Raw genomic sequence first — 9,348 nt, 5'->3', positions numbered from 1 at the left:
GCATTTCTGAGGCCCAAAATAAACTGAGTAGTTCACTGAATGAACAATGGACTGTGAGCTCAGTTCCTTCATCATTAGTATGGATTATATATGTATATGTATTATATTAGTATCATATATATCAGGTGCTGCTGCTTTCAGTCATTGTGCAAATGTGCTGTTTGTAAGCTTGTAAAGCTGCAGTCAGCTGAGACTGAAGAAGTCACCTGATCAGTGAGCAAACGTTTCTGAAAACGTCCAGATGAACAGAATCAACCTTTTGGGATCAGCCAGCAATGCAGCATCATTGTTGTTCAGCTTCAGAGGTTTGCAGGAATGAACTGATGACCAGAAACAGCTGCAAAGTCCAAGAAAATACCAGCTGGAGTTCAGCTGCATTTGAAGAAGTCAAAGAAAAGTAAGGATGGCAAAGGGCGACGTTTTCTTCCAAAGAGCTGCAAACATGGTCGACGCCTCATTAGAAGAATCATCTGGACATTTGTGAGGAACTCTAACCAAGAAAGCAACGTCACACAGATCCAACAGACAGTTTCCATGACTGCAAGTGTTGAGTGGAAAAATGCTACATTGCATTATTGCATCCTCTCACCACAGGAGGCGCTGTTGGCACCACTGATTGCTGATCAGCTGTTCTCTGATGATCTGATTGATACTGTGAATAACGGGACTCACTGAACTCTGTGACACAGTGAAGATTACAGAGTTTAACTTCACCCTTTAAGACTGACCACAGAACCAAGTCCGCCAGAGCTTTTGTTATATTTTTACATGCTGTGGAGCCATTTGTGGGAGCATTTCAAGTTGCTATACATCAATACAACTGTTATAGCCCTAATTTTAATAATATGTATGCATTAAGTCCATAGTAACTACATAAACTGCAAAAAAAACCTCTGCTCATCCATCTCTGTGTGTATCAGGATACATTTGGTTCATAATACACAGAAAAATCAGAGTTATTACCTGTAATAAATGTGAAAGATTCCTGCAGTGATAACCAGGCAGGACTGAAACACATCCAAGCTGTCACCACGGTAACAGCACCGCCCATCCACAGGTGAGGGGAGGAGCAAAAAGAGGGACTTTGACCATTTTATACTAAAAACACTCAACTAATGTTTCTAATATGAAACAAATAAGCCCACATTAATGTGAGCGTTTATTAAATAATAATAATGATGATTTCCTCCTGATCTCATTTCCACAGCAGAGAAAACTGTGGTGTATATTGAGGTGGAGGGTGTGGTCTGTGGCTCAGGTGTAGAGTGAGGGTGGGGTGCACCACAGCAGCATGCTGGGACTGCTGAGGGTGGAGGAGGGAGTGATGATGACATCAGAGCTGCAGCACAGAGACCAGTGAACACACAGTCTGTTCATCTTTGCATAGATACAATATACAGCACAATATTGAATGACAGACACGCTGTGGGAGCTTCCACAGATACACTGACGTCAGCATCCAGAGTCCTCCTGCTGCTCCCCCCTCAGAGCCCCGTGATCAGCACCAACACATTCAGTTAGATGACAGAGTCCAGCTGCAGCTAGAATCAGCTCCCCTCTGTGAACAACAGCACAGCGTCAGTGTTTCACACTCAGTGAAAGGAGGAAACAGCAGAAGAACACCATGTGTGCTACGTTTCCCAGGACACACTACAAACTGCACAAATACAGAGCAGCACGTGGAAGGACCTGGAGCTGCATTTACAGAGCTGCAGACAGCGTGATGTCCTGTATGGACAGGTGGAAGGAACCAAGTCCTCAGCTGGAACACTCGTGTTTGTCCACAGACAGGAAACACAGCAGGAAACTTCCTCACAGAAGTGCAGCTCATGGATAACACACTTCCTGTCAGTCAGAATGAGGCTGCAGCCAAACACAGAAAGGTGTTTTTGTCCAGATGAGCCCAGAGAAGAAACACGAGTGTTCACAGACATCAGAAGCTCAGAGAGGTGAAACATGAGGTTGGAGTCCTCGTCAGCATCCAGAAGAGCTGCTGTGAAACCCTGAGTACTCATGACAGACTCTGATGGCACAAACACATCATGATTCAAACAGAAAGACAAACATGGAGCTCCTGATCCTCCTGCATGAGAACAAGCTGACATGAGCGCTGTGTCTGAGAGTGTCTCCCTGTCACAGTGACAATAACACAGCTGCTGCTCACAGTCATTAAACTGACCTGAGGTCAGCTGTGCTCCTTACATATGAACCATGTGACCTCACATCAGTGCTGTGGATGACTGTAGTCATAGAAGAGTAGAGCTGTAGCAGGTGGTGTGAGGAGGAGGTGGTGTATTCTAGTTAACGCAGTACTGAAACACTCCAGCAGAGGGCGCTGTTAAGTCCTTATTGTAACACAGTTACTGTGTGCAGTTAGACTTCATACATAATCTGCACTTATTTCCATCAGACATGCTGTCAGTAAATGATTGGTTTCTATTGATTCTACTTCCTGTTGACTCGTTTGATGACAGTGAAACAATCACAGCTGATTGTGTGATGATGTAAACTGTCACTGTTACATTCAGTGTGTGTGACATAATGTTAGTGCAGGCTGATAACAGCCTGGTTCTGTTAGAAACACATGAACGTGTCCATAGATCAGTGTGTGTTTAACATGAGAGCTTCAGCCCTGCTGATGTGTTAAATAAAGACATGCAGGAAAACTGATGAGACTCTGAAATAACTCTTTATATTTATAATGTAACTCTGCATCAAAAGAACAACAAAGGATCCCAGACAGGTTTCTGTGAACAAAGACCATTCTGATGTTTCTGTGTTTCTAACACTTTGACATTATTAGTAAACAGACTGCAGTGAGCAGCATTTATAAAGAGCTTCTATATAAAGATATGACAGCTGTTTGACAAGTTTATCACTCTGTGTTTGGACCTGATCAGTCCAGCTGTTTACTTGAAACATGTTCATTTACCTGTTCTGTTATATTCATGTTCTTGTCTCTGTTGAAAACACATTTTAATGTCCCTCAGATTTTTCTCCCAGATGAATAAATATAAAAATGACACAAACTGACTGCAGCTACTTTTTGTCCTTTCTGTCAAAAACCTTCATGTGACTCATGAGAGACACGTTTCAGCTGTTTGTGACAGATCAGAGGCCAACAAGTCATTTATAACACTTTCCATCATTGTTTAAAGTTCTCAGTGTTTCTGTGTTGCTGCGTATAGGATCTCCCAGCATCATCACTGTGCTGTCCAATCATTGTGTGCGAGGTTACCCTTATAGTGCGATGTGTGTTTGCACAAAGAGAAGCATGTGTGTCAAATATAAATAAGCACAGAACAGAAACAGCTGCTCGTTTCTTCTGTTTAGAGTCAAGTTAGTGTTTTGTGTCTTTGTTTGAGGCCTGATGTCGAGCAGAGGTGTGTGTAACTGCACTGCTCTGTTATATGTGTGAAGTGTGTGCTTCTCTTCAGCATCATCTTTGTCACTGCTGATTCCTTTGTGTCATCATGTGTTGAGAAGAGAGAACAGTTATAACGGAGGAGCAAAAGGAAGCCCTGAAATCTGCATCAACAAGGAAGTGTTGGCTCACCAGTGATCCCAGCAGAGCCACTGGTTTGGCTCCAGTTGTTCTAGATTCAATGATGTTGCTGCTACAGATACATGTCAGCATCTTTATTGAATTTAATATGAAGCAGAAATGGTGTCATTAGGAGAAGAAGAGGAGAACAAGTCCGGCGAGGAGGCAGCAGCTCTTAAAGATGAAACAGCAGCTCAGCCCTGAGCTCAGAGAGCTGCACATGAAAAAGCTCCTCAAGCAGATCCTGTCAGAGGTTTGTCATCAACAGGAGGAACTGTTCACATCATAGGATGAAGATGCTGTCAGCTGGATGAAGAAGGTTATTTAATGCAAACGTTCACACTGAAGTCAAATTGTTGTCGTGTTGAACAGATTCATGTACTGATCGTCTCCAGAATGTTAGAAGAGCTTCAATGAATCATTAGAAACAACTTACAGCTGCACAGCTGTGTCAAACACATCTGTGTGTCATTGTGGGATTGTTGTGTTTCTACATGTGACACACGTCTAAAACATGCACACAATCTGAACACAAACAGGGACTCATGTGTTCCCACAGCCAGATGCTGAGAGCCATTTCCTTGTAGTCCTGTGTCTACATACATGAACCATTAGATGTTATTGGAATGATTGTCAGCTCTGATAGTTTCATGTGTGTTTAGCTGGACGCTGTTTGATCCTCGACATGTTTAAAGGTGTCCAGTCCTGAGACACTGGGGCTGGAAACAGCTGTGATGTCATTGGACTGTCACACAGACAGAAGTGCATGAAGTGAGCAGCCGAGGAGCCGCTGATGTTTTGGATTCAACAGCATTTGAAAGGTCGACACAGACACATTTGCACACAGAAAGCTGAATCTGTCATATGCCACAGTGAACTCACTGTTCAGTGTTTTTCAGGAAGCTTCTTAACTGCCTCTGCTGCCAAACAAGCAGCTGATGTCCTTGAGAAGAAGCTGAAGAAGTCTTCAACAACAAATACAGGAAGTGGACTTTCAAATACTAGATTCACTTTAGACTCACAGAGAAATGACTCAACCAGCTGTGTTTGACTATATGAAAGGTCAGTGTGTGTCTGCACACAGACTGTTGTGTTGGACTGTTATTCAGTTGTCTGCTGAATGTTTTCAAATGTCTGCATCTCAGCTGTGATGAGGCTGGGGGTCATGGGAGGCCACCGTAGCAGCCTCTTCAACATCATGACATCATCATAAATGCTGCTGGACTGTCTGATGGGCTGACGGTGAAAAAGCCGTCGGGAAGGAAACAGAAGACGTTTCAGAGGCTGCAGCAGATTTCTTTGATTCGGGGCCTTTTTCAGCTTTATTGGACAGAGCAGTGAAGATAAGTGACAGCAAAGCAGAGAGAAAGGGGGCGTGGCCCGGGTCAAAGCCAGGCCAGCTGCTCTCCACCTCGTGGTCACCTGCTCATCCTAGTGAGCTCCACCAGCAGCCCTTTCACACACTTTACACTGTCAAACACTGTGTGTGGACCTCAGCTAACAACAGGCTACATTTAAGTCTGGACTACATGCTTTTATATTGTTTTTATTCCATCAGCAGCTCAACATCATGAGCAGCTTTGACATAAAGACATCAAACTCAAGCTGACTTTAAACTACTTTTAATACAGGGGCTCAAAAACAACAACATCTTTATTATATATCAGGGCAGAAAGTCATTTCATCTCAAAGGGAAACAGCTTTATTTGGAATAACCAGCACTATCAACTGGTTTGGGATCTCCACCAGTTTCATGTCTTTGCAGCTTCTCCAACAAAGTTCCTGTAAAATCAGCATGTTTGTCTTTATTGGTTTGATAGTGATTGATTATTCAGTCCCAATCTGCTGTCATCTAAAGAACAAAATGATGTTTCTATGAGTCACAAAGCTCCAGATGTTGTCGGCTTCACAAAGAAAACAAAGAACTTAAACACAAAGTGTTTGGAGCCAAAATGTTCCCAAGCTGCTCTTTTTGAAATGGCAGAGGTACAGTGGTGTCTAACAGCACACTGTGGAAGGCAAACATGTTATTGTTGGATGAAACTTCATGAATCCTTTGTAGATTTGAGCTGTTGGAGCCTTTCTTTTCTCTTCAGGTGTACAGATGCTGAGGAGGCAGGTGAAGCAGGTGGAGCTGTTGTGATGCTGGCAGAGGGTGTGTCTTAGTAACTCTGTGAGGCAGAACTGGATCCAACATTGTGGATGTGTTGATGTTGGAGCCATTAAGAGTCTCTGGCCACACTGTAGGATTTCCCTTTGATCCACTGTGGGGGCATTTTGGAGTCTGTCAGTGAAACTCTTCATGTTTGTGTTTGACTCCAGTTTATAGAAACAGAGAAATGTGTCATGCTTTTGTTCGGCCTCCACAAATACACACATTTGTTCATTGGTTGGACTTTTTGGAAGGAGACACATTGAAAACCATGTTAATAAGATCTTGTTGTTTCCTGTGGATCCGACACAGAGAGTGGACTTCAGACAGAAAGCGTGGAAGAGATTTTAGAGGCCGTGTGTGGCAACAGGAAGTTTCTGTGTGTTTGCTGATCTTACATGTGGAAAACAACACGTGATGTTTGTGAAGTTCTACAATGATCATTGTTCTCACAGCATTTTGAGTGGGAACAGTTCAAACTGGGAGTAGTGGGAGTTATTTACTGATTGAAACAAGCTGAATGTTTCTGTGACGATGAAGATCAGCAGCTCAGCTGATCAATGAACTGACATCTATCAGTCGTTTCATGAGATGAAGTCATCAGCAGACATTTGTTCTGACTGTGTGATGAATGTCAGAAGGTCAGGGCTCTGCTTTAGTCACTGCTTGATGATCATTGGCTCATTGTTGAATCCAGGGGCCCAGTCTGACCTCTGACCCTTTGCTGCAGGTCTTCTGTGTTATCTCCACTTTCATGTCTGATCTTCTGCTGTATCGTCCAAAATAAACATCTGGATCATTTCCAACACTTCAGCAGATCTTTAGTTTGGGCAGTGCAGCACAGAATAACACATATTGTACTATACTGCCCACTTCCTGATCTTATTGGATCTGTGTGTGAGGTTGGTGAAGGAAACACATGTTTACTGAGTGAGTCGCTGCCATTAGGAACTAGTTTTTATATCACAGCCTGGAAATCACACAGGACCATTTCTGCAAGTGAAAAGTCGTCATTGGAGGAAAATGATTATGTAGTTTGTGCGACTGAAGAATTGTCCCAACTACATGTGCTGCTGACCCTTGACCTTTTCTTTAGGTGCACAGAGGAGTCTGTGGAAACATCCAGAACTGAGGCAGTGCTACAGATGCTTCAAATAAAGTGGTGTATTATTCATGTTTTCTATGGATCACATCCAGTATCCTGATCTAACGAGCCCCCTTTGTGTGGATTTTAGAGCCTCTGACTTTTGCTGCGTCTCATTTCAAGCACAAGAGCAAGAAGTGGATGAAGAAATGGGGCGAGTGGGGTCAGTGTGGTGCATGTCAGCTGTGCTCACACATGCTTTCACAAAGAACATGTGTGTTCATCGGCAGCATTAAGGTGCACTTTAGTCTTCATAATAATAAAGTATTCTGACTTTATTCTTCTGAATGCTCACAGTCATGTTGCAGCTCTGCTCTGCTTTAAGAAAATGTTCTACCAGGATGTTACTTTCCTAAACGTGTTCTCCAAATGTTCCAAAGACTTTGTTCTAAGTAGTTCTACATGATGAAACATCCACACTAAGTTTAAGAAGGACACACAAACACCATCTGTCCTTTCATCATGTGTACAAACGTGTTCAGATGTCAAATGTACCGTGAATGGATGTAAATGTGGATCGTTCCAATAAAATGAGACAGTTTTGTAAGTCGATCCCAGTTTGAAGTTCATTAAAACCTATAAGAACATGTTATTCAAACCAATTTTATCCAACAGGAAGAAGCATCAGGGGAACAGGAAACATTCAAACATGTTTACTGTAAGAACTGCACAAAGGAAGGAAACACAATCCTACACACGAGCACTTTAAAATGGACATTTAGCTTTTCAAACATCAGGGAGCTGCAATAACAACACTGAGCCCATTCTGATCAGACTGAAAGATTTATAGAGATTTATCCATGTGCTGGAAAAGGATTTGATATCAACATAGATGCAGATTAGCAGGAGCATTTTCTTCATATTGATTTAGAGTTCAGTACCAGGAATATGTAGAATTAACATCTGTGTGCATGACGAGTGATGAAAATTCAAAGTCAGGCTTTCAAAGGATGTCAGAATTGGTGTCTCTATCTGTGACTGTCCCAGAGGAACCTGCCTGAGGGATTATTACAGATCTGTCTATATAGAAAGACTTGCATTGATTCACAGTGTACAATTCTTTCTAATCTATTAACATCTTCCTCCAAATCCTGTTTCTGCTGTTTAATGACATATGTCTGAATACAGACAGTGGAAAAATGTCAGTTTTAGTTTTACTGGATCTCAGTGCAGCATTTGATACAGTTGACCACAACATATTACTCAAACGACTGGAGAACTGGACAGGTCTTTCAGGAACTGTACTAAACTGGTTCAAAACATACTTAGAAAACAGGAAATACTTTGTATCAATAGGTAACTTCACATCTGAGCAGACAAGTATCACATGTGGAGTTCCCCAAGGTTCCATCTTGGGACCCCTTCTGTTTAACATTTACATGCTCCCACTGGCACAGATTATAAAGAACAACAAAATAAACTGTCGTAGCTATGCAGATGACACACAAATATATATCACAATGTCACCAGGAGACCAAGGCCCCGTACAATTTTCTCCAGCTAAACAAAACAAAACTGAGGTAATAGTCTTTGGCGCCAAAGAAAAACGATTACAGGTCACCAGAGAACTTCAATCTATACATCTAAAAACCACAAACCAGGCGAGAAATGTGGGTGTAGTGATGGATGCAGACCTAAACTTAGAAAAACACATTAAGACAATAACAAAGTCAGCTTACTATCACCTCAAGAATATTTCAAGGATAAAAGATCTGATGTCTCAACAGGACCTGGAAAAACTAGTCCATGCATTCATCTTTAGTAGGCTTGATTACTGTAACAGCATCTTTACAGGTCTACCTAAAACATCAGTCAGACAACTACAGCTCATTCAGAACTCTGCTGCTCGAGTCCTCACTAAGACCAAAAAAGTGGACCACATCAGTCCAGCTCTGAGGTCTTTACACTGGCTGCCTGTCCGTCAGAGGATAGACTTTAAAGTTCTGATGCTGGCCTATAAAGCTCTGAATGGTTTAGGACCAAAATACATCAATGACCTCCTGACCCAGTATGAACCTTCCAGATCCCTCAGGTCATCTGGATCCGGTCTTTTATCAGTTCCCAGAGTCAGAACCAGACACGGAGAAGCTGAATTCAGCTTTTATGCTCCTTATATCTGGAACAAACTCCCAGAAAGCCTCAGATCAGCTGAAACACTCAGTTTATTTAAATCCAGGTTGAAGACTCACCTGTTCTCAGCTGCATTTGAATAAAGCACCAAATCCACACTTTTAAGCTTAAATTTTAAAACTTACATTTAACTACTGATTTTATCTACTGTTCTGATCTGTTTTGATTTTATATACTGTTTTGTTTGTTTGTTTGTTAATTAGTTAGTTTGTTTGCTTGTTTTAATCAATTTTAAATCATGCTTTTTATTTGTTCTTGTTTCTAATGTCTCTGTAAAGCACTTTGAATCACCTTGTTGTTGAATTGTGCTATACAAATAAACTTGCCTTGCCTTGCCATCAGAAGGGCTCAAACCTCCTGCTGTTTCTACTGGACCAT

General features: G+C 42.0%; 2 protein-coding genes across 7 annotated transcripts in view; one reads left to right on the top strand and one right to left on the bottom strand.

Moving 5' to 3' along the window:
* Positions 1-1,507, top strand: part of LOC309702188 (protein NLRC3-like) — a 19,748-nt gene extending 18,241 nt beyond the window's left edge. For 4 of the 6 annotated variants that reach the window (XM_082526682.1, XM_082526679.1, XM_082526681.1 and 1 more), the window contains one exon: positions 1-1,501. This exon is cut by the window's left edge and continues 792 nt beyond it. The gene's annotated coding sequence lies outside the window, so the exon portion shown is untranslated. The other 2 variants (XM_082526683.1, XM_082526678.1) reach the window with 2 other exon arrangements.
* LOC309702163 (uncharacterized protein) overlaps positions 1-9,348 on the bottom strand; it is an 854,297-nt gene that overhangs the window by 677,385 nt on the left and 167,564 nt on the right. The gene's annotated exons all lie outside the window — the stretch shown is intronic.

This window comes from Aulonocara stuartgranti (assembly GCF_965226115.1).
Source record: "Aulonocara stuartgranti genome assembly, chromosome: 3".
Lineage (NCBI taxonomy): Eukaryota > Metazoa > Chordata > Actinopteri > Cichliformes > Cichlidae > Aulonocara > Aulonocara stuartgranti.
Note: the sequence above shows the minus strand (reverse complement) of the source record. Positions and strands in the feature narration are given on the sequence as shown.